Consider the following 19,454-nt stretch of genomic DNA (forward strand, 5'->3'; position numbering starts at 1 on the left):
ACCTTACCTTCAAACATAATCACATTCTGAGATGCTAGGCCGAGGGGGAGGTCAGGATTTCCACCCAGGAATTTGGGAGAGGGTACAACTCAGCCCATAGCAATTGCCCACCCCGCGCTGGCGGTCTCAGTGCCAGGCATGCCTTAAAGTATCATTGCCTGCTCCAAAGTGGACAGGCTTTCTGTCTTCTCTGCGGGAAGGGTTCATCTTTGTGGCCTGGGTTCCCAGATCCCAAAAAAATTCCATGGTGGAGTATTTAAGGCAAACTCTCTTGGTCATGTTGGCTCTCGAATCCTAATAGCTCTGTTATTTTTGAAATCACTTTTGAATCACAGCCCTGAATAGAGATGATGATTTTTCACATTTGCATAGCAATTTTTCTTATCAGAGCACAGTCTCGTTTTATCCTTCCAGCACTGCCGGGAGAGAGGAAGACGAGGGTTGTGATGTCCATCTGACGGACAAAGAAATGAAATAGGAAGGAATTAATCAACTTTCCCAAGTCGTGACTTGCCCTCCCAAGTCCCTTCCTAAGAGCCCCTGTAGGACAAGCCTCGGTCATTTTCCTCTCAGTGTCTGAGCACCCAGCCCAGGGCCAGGCACAGAGAGGATGCTCAGGGGACATTTGGGATTAATGACAACGGAGCTGCCGGCAGAGCCTTGACCCAGAGTGGCAAGAGGCTGAAGAACTGGCCACCACCAGCCAACCCCACCCAAGCACCCTTCAGGCAAACCCAGCTCGAGGGCCAAGTAGATGGCCAGCTTCAGCCTGAGGTTCCCACGCCAGCCTGCTTTTCATCAAGGCCCCGAAGGCCAAGGTTAAATTGAAAATGAGTCTAGGAAATAATACCCATATTATCACCTTCACACTGCTCCCAGGGACGGTAGGAAAATGTATTTACGACACAATTGCAAAATGATTTCACATGTTATTTATTTTTATCCCTTTATAGCACAGGTATTTTCAGAAGCTCCCCCAAATCCATTGGGGAGTGAAGCAAGGTATGCATTTTAAAAATACACTCTCTCATTTCATCCTGAGAACAAAGCTTCCCAGTGGATAAGGACGTTACATCCATTTGACAGGTAAGTAAAGCAAGGCAGAGAGAGGTCAGGTATTTGCCCGAAGTTGCACAAGGAGCAGCGGGCCTGACTCACACTGCCTGCCCTTTCCTTGGCATGGCTGGATCAGTGAGGGATGAACTCTGAGGAAGTCCACCAGGAGCGGTCCCTTCTGAGCAGGAGGAAAAGAGAAAACTCTGCACCAGTAGCTGGCAGATCCTATCTGCAAACGTACCCTCTTTGGCGGACGTAGAGTTTTTGCACACTTTGTATCTGCATGCAGACTCCCAGGCCCCCCACAGGTCCTACCACACCTTACTGCATCACTCCCCACCGTCCAGGACTATGTTGCCATCTGGACACAAAAAGCTCTTGAGTTTGCAGCCCCCATTTGGTCTGGAAACAGCAGCCTTGCAGGGGGCTTCCTTAGGCCGCCTAGTGGATGTTTGGGATGGGAGAGATGACAAGATGGGGCTCAGGAAGAGGGGTGGGGGAACACCCAAGGCAAGCTGCCCTCCCCCCTCACCCAGCAACGTAATTCTGCCAAGATCAGGCCGACCCTGCTTCAGGTGATGTGGTCTGGCGCCTTAAGCTCCCAGATGCTGCTTCTCCGACAGTCCTGGGCATAACCGGACCACATTTTTTACCCTCCTTGACCATCTTCCAACACATGAAATAAGCAGCAGAATAAACCAGCCATGGTCTCTCAGCAGCTCAGCCAACAAGGAGAAGTTCTGAGCCTCACGGTCTCCATAAAAACCCAGTGCAAGAGAGCAGCCCTTTACATTCCCCAGGCCAGTTGCCACAGGAGCCTCAAATGACAGAGGTCCTCCTGCATACAAAGCCCCGCCCCACAAGGCTGTGCTAACAGCCCTGTTGCAGAAATGAATGGAGGTCTGCCCGTCCACCCTCACCCCTAGGGCACCTGTGGCAGAGTCCACCTGAGCGGTTGTTTTTATACAAATAATAACAGACTCACAGGAAGTTTAAAAAATAGTACAGATGGATCTCATAGACCCTTCATGCAGTTTCCCCTCGTGGTTACAGTTTACGTAACTCCCCTGCAATAGCAAAACCAGGAAACTGACATGGTACAGCGGTGCAACGTGTGCAGAGTTCAGTGCCGTCTCTCGTAGGTGTCAATTCAAGGCAACCACCGCTGCGACCAAGATGCAGAGCTATTCCCTTAACTCAAAGGCCCCTTCTTCTCCTCCTCCCTCTCGCACACCCCTCCCCTCCCCTTCCCCTCCCCAGCCCCAGGCTAACAGAAGACTGATGGTTTTCTGTCTCTGTTAAGTGTGTCACTTCCAGCCTTTGCCCCACTGAGTTAGTTGCCATTGGGAACCACCTCGGAGACTGGGCAGACCCCAGCTGAGAAGAGGACTAACCAGAGCAGGCAGGCCCAGGACAGACGTGGCTCAAGGGACCAGGAGCCCAGCCTCACTTAGATTCAGACAGCCTACATACCTGGAGCCTGCGTGCCACGAATCAGCGCTCCCCTGCTTGTGTCTGGCTGCCTGATCACTCCTGTCCCATTCTGCCCCTGCGCCCCTTGCTACCCTGGGCAGGGTCCCTCACCTGCCTGGTCCACTCCCCCACCAGTGAGCTCTGGACAGCAGCTGCTCCCTGCTGCCCCCGCCAGGCAGTCAGCCGTTCAAAGCGTTGTGGCCCCAGGATTTTCATTTGAAATTCTCCCAAGTCATGTTTCCCTCTACTGTACCTACATGATTCATTTTTATTACCTAAATATAGGGCTTAATACTTGTCCCTGTTAAATTTCATCTTGTTTGTTTCAGGCATCGTTTCAGCTTATCAGGATGTTTTCAAACCCTCAGCTCTCTCTCTGGGCCTCAATTATCCCTTCTAACTGTCATCTAAAAATTTAATAATCCTGCTCTCTGTCTTCACCCACGTCATAGATGAAATCATTGAATTGAACAGGGTTTAGAACTGAGTTCTCTTGTACAATACTTAGGAACCCCCACTTCCAACCGAGATTTGAGATTTAAGCAATTCCCTTTCTTTTTTTTTTTAATATTTTCAAGGTTCATTTTATTTATTTTGGTTTTGGTTTTTGTTTTTTGTTGTTATTGTATGGGGGAGATAATTAGGTTTATTTCCTTATTCTTAGAGGAGGTGCTGGGGATTGAACCCAGGACCTCATTCATGTTGAGCACGTGCTCTACCACTTGAGCTACACCCTCCCCACAAGCAATCCTCTTTAGGGAACAATTTTTCAGCAGCTACAGGGCCACCTGAGCACACTCAACTGGACTTCATTATTTGTTGTTTATTCACAGGCTCCCATGAGTGATTTTACACTGTCTCCTCAAGGATTGACCAACCCAAGTAGCAGGACCTCACCAGCCTCTAAATATCAAGTGCAGTCACATCCTTTCATACCCAGGTTACAATGGCCCTGAGTCCCCACTCACGTCCCCAAGGATCTGATTCCCAAATATCCCAAGAACACGCAGGACTGTACACGGGCATCTAAAACTCAGCCTTCCTGGAGGCGACCTGGCTGCTTTGACTGCAAAGAAAGTGGAAACTAGGGGGCCTTGCCTTAAACATCTGCCTGATTTGTGGAGGCAAAGGTGGCTCTCGAAGGTGAGAGCGAGGACGTCACATCTGCCCAGGACCCAAGGTTGGCACCTGTAATTGGAAGTATGCAGCTTTTCCCCAGACTCACCAGGGCCCTGGGCCACTAGGGCTCCAGAGCTGTCCCCCACCCCCACTGCACTGATGATCCTGGAGGCCTGGCCAGGGCCTGACTCTCCCTTCTTCACTGGTGAGTTTCCATCCACGGAGCTGTGCCGTCCTCTCCTGCCTGCTGGCTTCAGCAGCGGCCATCCAATGCATCAATGTGGGCATGGGGTCCCATCTCCTGTCTCTGTGAGGGCCCCTCTGCTCCCTGTATGTTTAGGATAAAAACAGAGATTTAAGAGGGGGACAGCCAATAAGGCCACCCCATACCTGAGTCCCATGTACACACTGACAGCATAAGGAGAAGGGTGACCTCTCACCCACCACCCCTGGCTGAGCAGAAGCACTCTGCCACATTGATTATCAATCTAACAGCTGTCAAAAAGAGGAAGAGGAGGTGGGCCGATCTGCTTTGTTCTAGGTGAACTCATGCTGGCTTCTAGCAATCACCTTTCTTTTCTAAGAACTCACAAATCATCAGTTTCAGGCATCTGTTTTGGAATTTTGCCAAGAATCAACACTGAAATTACTGAATAATCATTTCCAGAATCAGGAAAGGTTTCAGGCTCTCTGGGCCTGATGAATCAGTAAGATCCTTAAGTGGGGACCCAGCCTCTCCAAGCCCTGCCAGCTGTTCCTTCCCCTCTTGCTCACCATCGTGATCACACACACGCACGTTCACATGCATACACACGTGCATGAACGTACATAAGGCTCCCCCACCAGACTTCACTCAGAGGACCCCGCAGCCCCTCCAACATGGACATGCCATCTAGCACAAAGTCACGCAGTCACCCAAAGTCAACGCCCCCGTTTCATCCCCGTCTTTTCACCTCATTCAGAATCGCTCTGTCCTCTCTCCAGCACCCCCTCCCCTCCCCAGGAGGTAACAGACATCTTCATATCTCTGTAATTGTGACTGTGGCTGAGGAGCCGTGTGATGGCCGGGGGAAGGGGAGCCAGGCAGGCGGGAAGGTGCTCAGGCAGGCTCTGACCCCTGCCGCAAACACACCTCCATCTGTCAGCTGCGGCCCTCCCTGCGCTGGGAGTTGATGGAGCGCTGACTGCCAGTTCACTGACGTCCTTGTCTGCGGACGCTGCAAAGACACTGTTTTCTGCGGAGGAATTCTAAAGCTTAGTCTCAAGTCTTCTCAGAATTATAGTAATTAAAGTTGAGAAGGGCCCCTCCTTAACCTGCCATTTCTGGGCTGATGGCAACAGGGATCCATCGTCAAGGTCATTCTGCCCTCCTCCCAGATGCCCTCCCTCTTTCCTTCCCTCCTCTTCTTTCCTCTCCAAGCCAGGCCTCCAACAGCCGAAGGCCCCACCTTCCCTGGTCACCCATGAGAGGCCAACCAATTCCATCCAAAAGAGCTGGCGCCTTTGAAACGCCACTCTTGGGAGGAAGCTGAATCTTACTGGGCTGGTCGTCTCGGCCTCGTGGGGTCTGGGGCGGGTCAGAGACAGTTTTAGAGCCGGAAGAGACCTCATACACCATCTGGACCTGCTGATTCCACGAAGGCGGAAACTGAGGCTCCAAAGAGAGAAGTAACTCACTCAAGTTCAGCGGGACCGTCTCAGAGCCAGGACGAGGGCTCAATTCTCCTGATTTATTCTGCTACCTCAGGGCCGTGTATTGAAGCCAGGCACTGTGCTGGGTGCTTTACATCCACTATTTCCAGTTTTGAGAGCAGGGAGTGACTTGCCCAAGGTCACGTAGGCAGAGAGTGGTTGACGGGGGGCTCAAGCTCATTACACATTTCTTTCTCACAATGTCCATTGAGGGCAGACAGAGCAAGTCTAAGCGGGTTTGTGAACACAGGAGAGGGTCCCAGTGGGAGAAGTTGTGAAAGCTCGGTCCCAGCTACGGGTCTCCACTGATAACATTCAACTCAACATGTCCTTCACGCTAAGGACCACATGTGGCCAAATGTCATCAAACACAGGGTCAGGAGGGAGAGATGCACCTGAGTACAAGAGATGAGAAAGGGATCATGAAGAAGGTATGCCTGGAAGTTGACCTTCAGGGGAGGGGATCTGGAAAGTCAGATAGAAGCAGGGAGGACCCTGGCATTGATGGCATCTCAAGGAAGACCTAGTAAGATCCATTAGACACCTTGTGATGTTGGCAGCTATTCCTAGGGAAACAGAAGGAATGCAGATTCCCAGTCTAACTCCAGATGTCTGCCCACTCCCTCCCCGTTTCCCATCGCCCCCTTCTGAATGGACAGGAGGATTGCTCAGACTTCAGAGAAAGCGGCCGGATTATTTTGCTCCTGGGGCACTGGCTCCATCCAGCACGCGCTTGCGCAAGCTCTTGGGAAGTTAAGAGGCCTTGCAGAGAGAAAACGGAGGAGAGGGAGAGAGGGGCGGGAACAGAAGGTGGCTATCTATGAGGAAGACACTGCCCTGCACAACCTGGGAGTGGGGCTGAGGGATGACATAGACATCGCACCACCAAACGTTTGTGGACGGAGGGGCACTGCTTTCTTGGCTCTCTCCACGAGTTGGAACCGTTGCCATGTCATCGTCGGTTGAGTTCTTGCAGCTTTCTCATGGTTCTTCTTTGCAAAATGAGGATGGTAACAGTATGCACCGCCCAGGTTGGTTGGTTGTGAGGATTAAACAAGGTACAAAGTACCTGCTATCATGGCTGGCACATAATCAGCACACAATAAATGTTAGATTTTTATTATTGTTTTTATTTCCATCCTGATGAAAAATGTATTATTTTTACACTGTTATAAAACTAAGAGAACCATGAGTTAGGTCCCACAGATTTCATTGCCGGAACCGTGTGCTTTGGACAGTTCTATTACATTTGTGTTATTTAAACAAAAATTTGCCTTCTCGGGCAAGTTGGGAGGAAAGGGCTCCCTCTGCCAGCCCGAGGCGGTGCTTATGCTCATAAAACACAATTCTTCATTTCAAGGTGATTTCTAACGGCGCCTCATCACATGCTCACAGTATAATTCTGAGGTCAGTGGGGCAGACGTCAATACACTTCTTTTATTAAATGCTGAAACTCATACGAAAGGAAGTTTGTTACTGGACCTAAAGCCAGGTCCCCGGTGCCCCGCTCAGCCCGTAGTCAGAGACCCTGAGCACTCACAGCTCAGCAGACGCCTGCCTACCTGCCCTGGCACACACAGGGGGTCCTATTTGGTACCCCCACCCCCAACCCTTTGCTGAGCCCTGCAGCTCTCCCAGGCTTCAGCCTAATGGGACCCTCGCCTGGGGATGAGATGTTCAGAACCTTGAGGAGTTTGGAATTGTATGCAAGGATGCTCAGATTGCGCCTTTAAAAGGAGCACAATACAGGGATGTTTTTCTATCCCACAGGGCCTTCCGGTAAGCAACCCTGCCATTTCCAACTCTGCTGCCACCACCCCACCCCCGTTCACAACTAATTCTTTTCCTTGCCTATCTTATTTCCAGAAAGACGGTCAGGCTTACACTGAGATTATTGCTCTGAGGAGGGCACAGCTGGTACTTGTTCTGATGGTCAACGCCCACGTTCCTCCAGGAATCAGAGCTGTTCCAGGCATTATCTGTTTTGAATTTCACCCCTGCCTGTTTCCATATTTCCCTTCAGCCGCATATGCTCACTCCCCTGCAGGTAGGCTGACCACCATTCAGCAAACATCTAGGCTCATCCTCCAAGGCCTTGCTCAGCCTTCTCTCCTAGAACGACCTTCCCTTAATGATCCAGTTCCTGCCCATCCTCACGGATCCTGGCCAAGGGCCTTTTCTTACAGGAAGCCCTTCTAGACCATCCTAACCCACGGTGTTTACCAACATTTTCCAGCTCCCTAAAGTCTCTGTTGCATAGACTGATTTTTTTTTCAATCTGCAGGTTATATATCACTAAGGGTCATAGAAATCAATTCAGTGGGTCACCATGAGTATTTAACAAAATTGAATAGAACACAAACTATCAGAATATGTTGCCAGCGATAGATATTGATCCTGGCGTACCCATGCACATGTACATGTCCATGTGTTGCACAAGGATGTGATGCAAAATCTAGTTCTCGGCGGCAGGTGCAGGTGAGGGTGTGGCACTTGGGGACCCAGCCAGCTGTCCCTGCCCCACAAGTGTGCTCCCCGATCTGGGCTCACAGGTTCCAGGACCCCAGCGCAGGCAACAGAGGAAAAAAAAATTTTTTTCACTGTAGTTGCAGTTAAACTCTTTGACAAACATTGGTTAGTAACGCCTTCCACCCTCACTAGTACCAAGAACCTATAATCTAGCTAACAACTCCATCAGAGATGCCAGGAGGGAGGTCATGGAGAAGAGAGGAGGAAGAGGGCAGGCTGGAGGCTCTCCCACCTGGGAGAGAAAGTGGAAGCTGGTAAAACACTGTCAGAACTGCCCATCAGTGACAGTGACAGACTCACGAGGGCAGGGCTTCAGCCGCTCCCCGTACCTTTCTCTCCAGCACCTAGAACCAAATAGCAGGAGTTTGAAAGTAAGCAAAGGTGAACGGATGGTGCAGGTGAGGCTAGATTACTTAACAACAAAAGAAGAATCTCCATGGTTTAACACGGCTTGTTTCCTACTCATGGTTCAGGGGTCCTCCAAGCAGGAGCTCGGACATCTGGGCCGCTTGCATCATATCACACAGCCTGCTGCATCCGTGCTTGGGTTCCAGGCAACCATAGCAGGAAAGAGAGAGCTAGAATGTTGCACAGAGTGACACGTCACCTCCCCTCCCAGCCATTGGCCAGGACTTGTCACATAGCTCCCATCTGACTGCAAAGAAGATGGGCAATACAGAGAAGCAGAGATGTCAGGAGAACAGTAAATGTTTCTGCCACAACACTGCGGGAGCCCGTTGCCTTGTTACTTAGCCACACTTAACTCTGTGTGTAGACCTCACCTCTGCACCCGCCCCGTTATTCATTTCACGGGGCTCTGGGGGCCTGCTCTAAAGTAAGCACTGTGCTGGCCTCTGGAAATACAGAGATGACCAAGACAGTGCCTTGAGTTGGATCACCCAGGAAGGAGACCCTGAGCCAAGGACCAGAGCACACGTGGCCAACGGGGGGGGGGGGGGGGGGGGGGGAGGGGGCGGTGCAGGGAGCACCAGCCAGGTAGAGGGAAGCGAACCAGGAGATGCATTTTATGAAACCAGCTACCTCAGTGGGTATCTGAGCTCAATTCCAGGAAGAAGCTTTGGGAAATAGTGCAAAGCACACCTCAAAATGACCCCCACATGAGGGCAAAGGAGCGCAAGTATTCAGCAACACATTCCCATAAGCCAGTTATGAAATCCTCATCCTCTTGCTGAATTCTTGGTTTTCCAGGCTCTCTGGCACCGAGCAGTGGTCACTTAACCCTGGTCTGGCCAGTGGGAAGTAAAAGCAGATCAGCTGGGGAGGGCCCTAAGGCAGCATTTGCTTTCCGGAGCCAAAGAACAGATGGATTTGCTGCTGGCCCTTCCTCTCCTCTTGCCCTGAATGCAAATGTGATGCCTGAAGCCACTATAGGCATCTTGCAACCATCAGGCGTTGAGCAGGAGGACAAGATGCAGATGCTGACACGCTAAGCATGGCAGCATGGAAATGCAGAAGGGACTTGGGACCTGGACAGTATTACTGAACAGCCAGTGTTTGGCAACTTCATGTCATGTGAAAAGTCTAAGGTCCTCCAGATGTAAGCCCCGCTTATTCCAGCGGCTTCTCCTTGCAGCCCAACGCAATCCCAACCAACCCAAGCGGCGGCTTCAGGCAGAGGGACACTCGTGCCTGTCTCAGTCACACCAGGGGCTGGTGGGAGGTTTGGTCTGGCTGGAGGATGGTGTGTGCGTTACAGACTGGAGGGAAAGCAGCTACCGAGGAAGGTTAAGGACAATATAAAAGGCCCACTTTGCCATGCAAAGGAGTTCAAAGAAGTTTACAGAGTTTCGAGCAAAGAAATGAGATGTTTCAAAACATAACTGTATCAGTCACATAAAAGAAGAACCATCACCCCCTTAAAGACATAGATGATCTCCGGTGGGTGGTGCCCAGGACTGTTTTGTATTCTCTGCAGCCTCCAGTACAGCCACCATTTAACACTTACTGAATTGAATTGCCATGGAGTTACCCTCGTTCTTTCCCTGTGCCATACGCTGCTTCAATCAATGGCCGAAGCTATGCAGGTAGGTTTCAGGTGTGTTTCGGGCTAACCCAGCTTACGGCCTTGGCCGTGTCACTTCCCTCTCCAGACCTCAGCATCCTCATCCACACTAGGAAAGTGCAGGACTTAGCCTCACTCTCTGCAATAATCCTGGGGACCACGACTGGCTGCACCCGGCAAGCAGGGGAGGCAGCCAGGCTCCCTCCTCTTTATTCTCATAAAACGAGCAGGGGAGGTTGGTGGCTTTAGCCAGGTCCTCAGTCACCAAGCACTGAGCAGAGAAAATAGGTCAGGAGCTATGCCATGCCAAACCTGATATGGGAAAGAAAAACTGCAGATCCAATACACATATTTCTATAGGCCTCAGGTTACCCAGGCCCCCATCTGGTTCCACATATACAACATATACGCAAGGGTTTGGGGTTTTTTTTTAACTCTTTCAACTATTATTTCAAAACCAAAGATGAGGGGAGAGGGAGAATCAAATGTTTTCTCATGTGGCATTCAAATAGTGACCAGTTAAACCCCCAAATTAGGTACGAACCCGGGAGACCCACAAAGATGAGACATTAGACTTCGTGTCCATACACCTATCAGCGCTCCGGTCCTAAATTATATTTGACATTTAATTAAAACCCCAAGGCCGTGAAGTCAAGAGCTGAGCTACTACATTTCTAGAAACAGAGGTGCTCTTTAGGCTGGACCCATTTATCTCCTGTCACCAAAGGCGTGAACACCTGCCCCCAACCCCAGCCACTAGCCCCTGCCCCCAGCCCAGCTGCAGTCACCACGACAGGAGAAATACAGTGACGGGAGGAAGGGGACCTCCCCCCACTTCCCTCCACACATTCCCTCAGACTCTGTACACCAGACCAGCCAGAACAGAGCCGATCCTTCCCGTTCCCCACCCCCATTCCCCACTCATGTCCTTCCCTAGAGACAACACATGGGCAGGAAGGTGTTCAGCACTGAGCATTGTTCCTTTCCCTCTTCCCTCCCTTCTTCCTTCTTTCCCAGCTGCCTGCAGAAGTTACTGAGAGCCTCCTCATACAAGCGCTGGGCTGAGTGTGACGTGGACACAAAGACCGCTAAGGTCTCCTGCCCATGAGACCTTTCAGTGAAAGGGAGGGATCTCAGGGCACGCTGAATGCCTGCACTGGGTGTAATGAGACAATGTGTCATTAGTGTCCACCGTCAGCAAGGGCTCCGGACGACGGCAGCTGTGGAGTCGGAGGAAGGGGAGACTCACCCGGACGGCCGGGAAGGAAGGGCTTCATGGAGAAGCCGGGGTTTGTGCGGACCTCAAACATGGATACCATCTAGAAAAGGAAGGAAAAGGAGAGGCATTCTGAGCAGAGGAAACAGCATATGTGAAGATCTGGAAACAAGAAATAGTGAGAACACGTCTCTGCCTAGAGGGGAGGGTCGGTAAAGGCGGTTCACAGAAGATGGGCTGGGGGAAGCCTGTTGCTAAGCGGAAGTAACTGCTGGCATGGGGTCTGGACTTCCGCTGGAATCCTGGGGTCCCTGCAAGGATTCGGCAGTGGAACCCTTCAGCAGGCTGACATTGCTCTGCTTTTCGACTTTGCTGGGGACTGGCTGTGAAGCCTCGGGCAGGCTGCCTCCTCTCTGAGCAAGACTTTCTTCCCTCTGTGAAGTGAGGCGCATCCCTGCTCCTTCCCAACCTGCCTTTCGGGACCAGATCAGGGCCGAACGGGACCACGCGCTGGTTTGGGATGTGAGGAGTGAACCCGGACGCTTCTTCCACAGGTTTGAGATATTAGAAGAAAAATGATGCTTCCCTAAATCAGATCACAAACCCAGCCCAGGATCAGGACACATTAGCAATGATTCAAATGCACATAAATCTCACTGTGCTAAATAAAAACAGAGCATTTCATAACCTCTTGACTCGCCTTGTTCACAATTTCATCCCCAGAAGGTTAAGGAGGTAATAAAGGCAACAGACCTCTCAGTTTTAATTCTCTCCACCAAGAAGAAATTCCTGAGTGCTGGGAATGACAGAAACCATGGACAGAGGGACAGGAGCTTAGAAGAAGGTGAACACGTCCTCTTAGAGCTCAGAGCAGCTCAGAAAGAGAACAGTGGTGCAGAGGGACGTAGCACACAGTGTCCCAGTGCCCTGGGCAAGAGGCTGCCATTTGAGAGAAGTGGCACTGGAGAAATGAGTCAGGGGTCTGGCGTTCTTATGCCACCAAGGCTGCATTACGTACGTGGCAGGTCGACTGGGCGCAAATCTGTAAAGGACACAGAAACATCCACGGGACAAAGAAGTGAAGTGGCACCAAATGACTCAGGTCTCTCTACACGGCTTATTCAGTAGCCTGGTCCCCACTCCCCCTGAAATGGACAGGCTTGAGTGGGAGCCCTCACCACTCCTCTTGGCACCAATCTCCCTTAAAAAGGGTATTTCACAAAGCCCGTCTGAAGGGCACCAAAATATACCCTGCCTGGGTGTGTACATCTGTGGTCCAGGCCCAGGCTTCAGCTTCTGACCTCAGAAAGCTGCATCCCTCCCTTGGCCTCAGCATCCTCCTGTGAAGTGCAAGGGGCTGGGTCAGGTCTTTCCAGGGACTTCCAGCAGCAGCATTCCAGAAGGAGAGGGCTGTGAGAAATCGGGCGTGATGTGGGCCTTGGGGGAGCCTGACAGGTCGGGGGGAGCAGGCGAGAGTGCCAGATGGATGCAGCCTAGAAACCCTCGCCGTGGCTTGTTTGCTCTGAAAGCTTGATAAGGGTGTGATGCAAGGTGGAAGGACGGGGACCCTGCAAATGGGGCCACTGGCAGACAGAGGGTGCGCTTAGCAGGCTGACCTTACCTGTGTGTCTGTGCACGCACGCACACGAACATGCACACACACGCAACTGATGTACACCTGCTTTGAATGCGCCTTCCCAGCTGAGGAGGAGGGAAGGGGCTCGGCAAGGAGACGGAGCCATGGAAAAGGACACAGCAGAGGGGTATCAGGAGACCCTGTTCTGCTTCAGCCCAGGAAGCCGTGTAACTTTCCCCATTTTGTAGAGAGAGAGACACTGAGTCGCCCTCAGAAGAAACGGGGAGCAGGACGGAGGCCTCAGGTGCTGACAGTTGTCAGGGTGGGTCTCCCTTAGACCTACCTACCAGCAAGGGAGGGAGGGAGGGAGGCACAGTTACTGGCAGATGAAGATGGCTCAGACGGAGGGTGTGATGGAAAACATCTCAGCCTTTCTAGAGGAAAAAGCCACAACCAGACAGAGCTGCCATCAGCAGGGAGGAAAGGGGGAAATTCTAAGCACTGAGGCCTGTGGTCAAATAAATGGCCCCACAGCCTCACCCCCTCTCCCTCGTCGGTGGCTGTCTCCACGTGCCTGACCTCCGGAAGGAGGGGCCTTCCAAAGTGCCTGCACCTCATTTTAGGACACTAAACTCCCTTAGCTCCTGGACATGCTCCAGGCCCCGTTCCTCCGCAGAGATTTCTCAGTCCCTCACCAACTTCTCTCGAAACGAAACTCATGACTGTCTTGTTAATTCTGCTCCTTAAGTGCCATGGAGTGGCATCCGGGAGCCGCCGGGGAGACCAGCCTCAGTGCTTGCAGTGTGAGTCCTGTCATAAGTTAGGGCCCGTCGGGAGGGAGCTGGGGAAAAACACAATCACACAGCTAATTCTTACAGGACACCTGGCCTGGGCTGGCGACATTGTGGGGCTGAGATTTCTAGGAGGGAGCACACTGGGGGCGGGTGTTTTCTCAAACTCCCATCTTGAAACATCCTTATTTCCTTTACTATCACGTCACAGAGCCATCGTCACCCGCAAAGTGAGTGGAACTCTGAGTGGATCCATTTAAAGTTCCAGAAGGGTCTCCTCTCAAGGGCGGCAAGCTCCGTCCACTTGCTCCCCGCAGTGCCTGCTTTCTGTTGGGCCTAAAATTGCCTCCCTCTGCCTCCCTGGGGGCCCTTGTTTGCCCCTTGTTCTTGGATTCAGCGCTTCCTCCCGGCCAAGGGCGAGAGACCGTTCTCCGGCCAGTCCTGCTGCCCTGAGCCATGTGTGGGGAACCCCGCTAGGCCCCAGGGGTCTCCAGTGGGAGTGTGGTGGGGCCTCTCAGTGTCTCCGGGCCGCAGTTTCCCCACCTGAAAATGGAGACAATCTCTTCCTCACAGATCGGGAAGGAGTGGGCGGCCCAACACGTCTGCGAGGTGGTGTCACCCAGTAAATTCCCGGGAAATGTTTGTTCTCTGGTTATTTGATCGCCCCTTCTCTGAATCCACTTCCATTTACGGTCAGCCCTGCCCTTAATTGTTTTGTTCTGTTGGCCTCACTCCCTGGGTTAAGCTTCTTGAGGAAAGGGCCATGACTGGGGCCTTCTCCAGGGTCTCTCATGGTCCCCGGAGTAGCCTTTAGTCAACGAAGATCTGATGCCTGGGGGGAGCTCCCCAGCAATGCCCACATGTCCGTATTTCGGACTGGAGAGGCAGCCTGGGCCTGGATTCCCTCTGCACCATCCTGGGCTACCCGCCCCCAGGCCTCACGCCTCGCAGGAGAGGCAAGGCCGGCCTGGCTCCTTCCCGCGGGCAGTGGCCAAATGGGGGGCAGTAATGGAATGAGAGGCACTGAGATCAAATTCCACACTGATTGAGGTGAGAGGGGCAAACTCCAGAGGCCAGTTGCTGGGTGTAATTACGGTGAAGAGCGAATCATGGCAGGCTGAGAACCCCAAGGCCAGACAGGCCGGGCCCATCCCCGTTCCAGGAGGAGCCCTGTGGTCAGCCAGTTCCAAGGAGATCTCTCTCCATTAGCTCCCGGCAGGGAAGGGCGAGCGGGCTGCTCTGTGTCATCTGGGTGGAACAGCTGAGTGGATGTGACATAATTGAATGAGGCCTCCACAGCCTCCACCCAGAGCGGGGGAATTAGCAGGCCCGACACTCGCCCTGGGAGACCGCGGTCCGCCCTCCTCTGCCTGCATTGCTCCGCTCCACGCCGCCAACCCAACCCGGTGGTGCTGCCGGGAAGGGGCTCCAGCCAGGGCTGGAGGGGGGACAAGGAGAGAGGGCTCAGCCAGGGAGTCCCAGAAGAGCGGGCCGTGGTGAGGGGGGACAGGGATGGACAAGGCGGGGAGCCACTGGGTATCTGCCAGACAGCCAGACAGATGGCAAGGTGATAGCCAGAGCCAGGAGGGAGGATGGGGACAGAGGGACTGGGGAGGGATATGGAGACAGGCGGAGAGCGGGAGATGAGAGCGAGATGGGCAGGAGATAACATGACAGAGGCCAGAGATGGGGAGATGAGCTGAGCGATGCAGGGGAAGAAAGGGGCGGGTCAAAAGAGGCTTAGTGAGAAAGACCAACTCATGGGCAGCTGGAAGAATAAGCGGACAGGACGATGGGAGCTTCGTGCAACACGGGGCTGGGCCCTCTCCTGCAGTAACGGAAGATTCCTTGCCCCTCCGTGTGTTCACCATGTGCCGCGTGCCATTCTAAGTGCCCTGTGCTACCTCATTTTGCTCCTCACGACACACTGTCCTATGGAGGAAGACCGTGGGGTTGGAGAGGACAGGTTCCCTGCCCAAGGCGACCCAGCTAGGAGCAGAGGAGCCAGACGTGAACCCAGGTCTGGCCTGACTTCACGCCCCTGCCCCTCACCGCCGCGCCAGGAGAATCTGCTCCAGGCTGCGGCTCCCTCGGCTGGCCGGACACAGAGGACTTCCTGGCAGCCATGGGCATGGAGCGTGGTCAGGGGGCTGTGTCTTTTTCACCTTTCCTGGTCTCTGTCCCCTTCTCAGTAGATCTCCCCAGAAGTGGGAACTGGCGTCATTTTGAGGTATTATGGCCTTTGCCAGGAATGGCTAACTTCAGCAGGGGGCTCAGGGTACAGCAGGAGAGACGCCTGGGGGTTAGGAGGGATTCGCTGTAACCTTCAGTAACCCGATGCGGGCAGGTGCCTCCTATGTTTATTCATTGAGCTAGTTCTGGCTATGTAACCTCTGCCCAGGTGAGGAGGAAAGATAACCTGGATACCGGTTGCCTGCTTTGTGCTCTGCCCCCAGCCCCCACCCCCATGGAAAATTCCCAGCCACCAGCACCAGCGTGGAGAGCCCTGGCGGCCAAACCAAGCCAACGTCTCCCAGCAGCAGGGGCCCTGCTTCTGGTGGGGACCCCTGCTCAGCCGCTCCCACTCAATGGAGGAGCTCCGAAGTCCTCCCTGACTGCCCTCCATGAGCGTTCAGGGGGCCTTCAGTCTAGGACAGTCGCCACCTGCCTGGTTGCTGGGTGCCCTCTGACCCGGCCAGACGGCTATGAGGGTCTGGCAAGGGCCCCGGCCCCACCCAGCACCTCTGCAGCCCACGGTGGGGAGGAGAGAGGGGGGTGCCCTTTTCAGCTCACAAACAGCTCTGCCGAGGAGCCCTGAAGGGAGGCGAGAGCCATTCACCTTCACGGGCAGGTGTTTCCTAACAGCAAAGCTGGGATGCTCAGCACCCAGGAAGGAGGTGCAGAGCCCGCCCCCTCCCTCTGCTCTGGTGCAGCCAGGGAGAGAACAGATCAGCTTCCCAACTCTGCCTACAGGAAATGGACTGGCAGAGAAGGCTGGGAGGGAGGAGAGGCGTGGAGGGAAGGAGGAAGAGCAGGAAGAGGTTGGCAGGAAAGAGTCTGGAGAAGAGCCACCAATGACAGAATTCACAGCTGGAGGACCGACTTCATTCAGGCCCCTCCTTTCACCCCTAAGGACCTAGTTAGGAGATGGGACTCACCCAAGGTCACCCAACTAGTCCTGGCATTGGATGGGGTCCTCCCATGGTATCTCATCATCAGATACTGATTTATGGCTCCAAGAGGAAGCTCGTGGCTTAGTTATCGAAGGACTGGGAGTCAAAAAGCCATGTCTCCTCTCCTGCTCAAAGAGCCTCCATGGCCTCCCTAACCAAGGCTCCCTCTGAGCGTGGCAGTCAGTGCCCTCCCCACCTGGCCCAACCTACTCGCCATTTTGCCTCCCCTCACTCTCCCCAGGGATCCCTGATCAGGCCGGCCCCTGGCTGTGCGGTGAACCCTGTACTCTCCCGTGCGGGCTCACGCTGGACTCCCCTTCACTCTGAGTGCCACCCTCAGATGTCAACTACTTTAGGAGGCCTTCCTGGAGGCTCCTGGGCCTCGGGAAGCTCTCCCTATCCTGTGCTGCCGTGGCCCAATTTTTGTACCTCTCTTGCGGAAAGAGGAAATTAACATTTATTGAGATTTATCTCTACCTTCATTATGCCCGATGTTATTATCTCCACTTTACAAATGAAGAAACAGATTCAGAGAGGTTAAGTAACTCACCCAAGATCACACAGTTAACTACTGAGTGGTGGAGGCAGAAATCAAATCTAAGGCTAACTCCAAAAGCCTGTTTTGCTTTGTACTACAGTTGCAGTATATTACCCACTCACAACCTCTTGAGAAGTAAGTTGCTTCATGTAAGAGCTATGCCTTCTGATCTCTGTATGTCTAGCACCTAGTAGAGAGTTTGGCTTATAATTGGCACTCCAGATAACCATTTTTAGGATGGACAGACAAATGGGTGGATGAGTGGGTAGGTGGATGGATGGATAGATGCATGAGTGGGTGGATGGATGGATGGGTAGGTAGGTGAATGGATGGATGGATGGATAGATAGATAGACAGATAGATAGATAGGATGGATGGATGGATGGATGAGTAGGTGGATGGATGAGTGGGTGGCTGGATGGATGGGTAGGTAGGTGAATGGATGGATGGATGGATGGATGGATGGATGACAGAAGAGTATGACGTGTCTACCTGAGAAGGCACAAGTGACTTGGAAAGACCACGTTGATCTGTAGAGTGGGGCTTGGACACCACCCCAAGGATCATGATCAGCCATCAGCAACATCTCAGCAGAGTCTTGGGAAAGAAGTGATGGTGGGGGCTGCTTTGGAATCTCACGGGCGGAGCGCTGCTACCCCGCCAGGGCAGGAGAGCACCACTTCAGCAAGTGGCAAGGATTCTTAGACTGGAAGCATCAGCATGAACTGGAATATCCTTAGAGACAACGAGGTCTGACCTCTCATCACCCCTCCCTTCCGTTTTGGAAGATGAATAAATTGAGGCCAAGGGAGAGGACATGACAAAGCAGTATCACACAGCAAGTGTGATTCCAGACACTCTGTTTCTATAGAAACAAAGTGACTTTATATAGGGGTGCAGTCATTTGGATGAATTAGATGCTATTCGATGCTGAGTCCTGATGCATGGGAACCTCTGCTTGGAGACCCTTTGTGAGGGGGCTGTGGCAAGGTGTGCCACAAGGGAAGTCCCTGACAGCAAGGACAACTGACTGCCAAGCCCCAGGGCACTGAAAGGGGCTGCACCCTCTCGGGCAGGCATCCTTGCCCAGCGGGAAGGCGGGTTTGGCAGTGCAGTCCCCTTAGGCGACCATACATGGCCACGAGTCTTGGCTTTGTGGAAAAGACTCTTGCTCGACTCCACCTGCCTCCATTGTCAGAGGCTGCTGCAACCCCAGGCCGAGTCAGCTTCTCCAGGCCGCCCTCGGTCCAGCCTCTGGGCAACTCCCCTCGGGTGGTTATGCTCCGCCCTTTGCTCCAGGGGGCGCGGACAATGTGTCCAAAACATTGGTTGAGCTTTGCGCCTCCATGATTTGATTATGAATAACAAGTCACCCTCCACCAGGCAGAAAGGAGGGTGCACACCCCACCCTGACTCCAGGGGAGAAACTGAGGCACTGAGTGGCACTGGGCAGTGCGTTCTGGCTCCCCCATGAGACAGAGGCACAACCACAACTCCCAGGCCGCTCAGTCCCGGCCAACCCCACCCTGCCTGCCCTCTGGGTCCCAGCAAACCCGAGGCACAGCTGAGCTGAAAGTTCTCCCTGAGAGATACTATCCGTTCTTCCTCCATATTCCAAATTTTTATTCTCCTATCGACTCATTTTCATTTCCAAGTGCTCAGAGGCCTCTTGAAGGAGCTTCAAATGGAATTCCCAAAAATCCCGGGAAGAAGGGGAGCATCTGGGAAGGTCAGTGGAAGACGCAGGGAGTGGGGCGGTGGGGCTCAGTGTAAACTGCAGGGTGGGCCCTACCAGGGCCTATACATGTCCGCAGAGCCTGTTAGGGGCATCGTGAGAGGGGCCAGGAGACAGGCCAGCCCCCCACTTCCCCCGCCCCTCCCCGCATCCCACAGCTGCACTCAAGGTAGTAGCAATAAAGTCCGCAGAGGCCCAGGGCTGGGTTTTAAGCTCCATGCAAACCCTCCATCCACCCCCCCCGCCCCCCCGCCGATGAGACGGTGCTGCAACACTGTCCCTCCACCCCCTTCTCTCCCCACCCCTCATCCTGAACCAGATGAGACCCAGAGGCCAAGCGCTGTTACCCAGATCAAAGTCCACTTGGAACAGATCTCTCTCCTCCTCCCTCTGCTCTGCCCACACACCTCCTTCTAACCCCTCTGCCTCTCCCATTCCACTCTCGAAGACGTCATCGGAGACAAAAGTTCCAGCCCACGTATCTGAAAGGCCCTGGCTGTCGGGGATGGGTGGAGGGGAATGGAGATCCTCTT

This window comes from Camelus dromedarius, chromosome 36 (genome assembly GCF_036321535.1).
Source record: "Camelus dromedarius isolate mCamDro1 chromosome 36, mCamDro1.pat, whole genome shotgun sequence".
In the NCBI taxonomy this organism is placed as follows: Eukaryota; Metazoa; Chordata; class Mammalia; order Artiodactyla; family Camelidae; genus Camelus; species Camelus dromedarius.